This window comes from Sapajus apella, unplaced genomic scaffold, assembly GCF_009761245.1.
Source record: "Sapajus apella isolate SASKATOON/1434 unplaced genomic scaffold, GSC_monkey_1.0 scaffold17, whole genome shotgun sequence".
Lineage (NCBI taxonomy): Eukaryota > Metazoa > Chordata > Mammalia > Primates > Cebidae > Sapajus > Sapajus apella.
The window spans coordinates 12,484,597-12,485,855 of NW_022436957.1; positions in this window are offsets into that span (position 1 = coordinate 12,484,597).

A 1,259-nucleotide genomic window follows, 5' to 3' on the forward strand; every position below is an offset into this window, starting at 1 on the left:
GCGCATGCACGATGCATTCTGGGAGCCTTCCCTGGTGGTGCGGCCAGCAGGGGCTGCTTTCCCCACTGCTGCCTCCCTTGGGTATTCTGTCTCAAGCTCTTCCATGCCTCTTCTAGTCCAGTCCCTTATATTGAAGCTGTCGCATATTTGAAGTCTGTGTTCTTTCTGATTCGGTTCCCTTTATCTTTTTTTTTTTTTTTTTTTTTTTTTTTGAGACGGAGTCTCGCTCTTGTTACCCAGGCTGGAGTGCAATGGCGCGATCTTGGCTCACCACAACCTCCGCCTCCTGGGTTCAGGCAATTCTCCTGCCTCAGCCTCCCGAGTGGCTGAGACTACAGGCGTGCGCCACCATGCCCAGCTAATTTTTGTATTTTTAATAGAGACGGGGTTTCACCATGTTGACCAGGATGGTCTCGATCTCTTGACCTCGTGATCCACCCGCCTCGGCCTCCCAAAGTGCTGGGATTACAGGCGTGAGCCACCGCGCCCAGCCTCGGTTCCCTTTATCTTAACCTTGTCATATGGGTGCAATGTTTTACTGTTCTCTGAGGACATGAGTTACATTTCTCTTGAAAGACTCACTTTCTTAGCTGGGTGTGGTGGCCAACGCCTGTAATCTGAACACTTGGGGAGGCTGAGGCAGGAGGATTGTGTGAGGATGAGTTCGAGACCAGCCTGGGCAACATAGTAAGACCATCATCTTAACAAAAAAATAAAAAATTAGCCAGGCATGGTGGTGCACACCTGTAGTCCCAGCTACTCAGGAAGTTGAGGTGGGAGGATCACCTGAGCCTGAGAGGTCGACACTGCAGTGAGCCATGATCACGCCACTGGCATTCCAGCCTGGGCAACAGTGTGAGACCCTGGCTCAAATAAAAGAAAAACTCCTTTTCCTGTGCTGTTTCCTCAGGACTCTTGTGTTTGTTTGGGGTTCTGTCTTTTACGTGACGGGCTTTCCTTACCTGTCCCTTCGCATTAATAGTGCCATACTGAAAGGGTGCCTGGCCGCTGAATGTGGGGACAGGCCTTTTGGCCTGGAGAGGCTCAGGAGCTGTGGGAAGGTAGCTTGCCCTCAGAGGACTCCTCAGCCTCATGCATAGCTGCAGGCAGGACAATGGGAAGAGCCAGTTGATAAGTAGAGTGTCCTTTGACCCCTGTGGCTTCACTTTGGTGTCACACCCCCAGTCTCAACTGTGCCACCTGTCCCTGAGTATAGAGCAGCTTGGCTGCTCTATACAAAGAAAGGAAGAAGAAAGAGA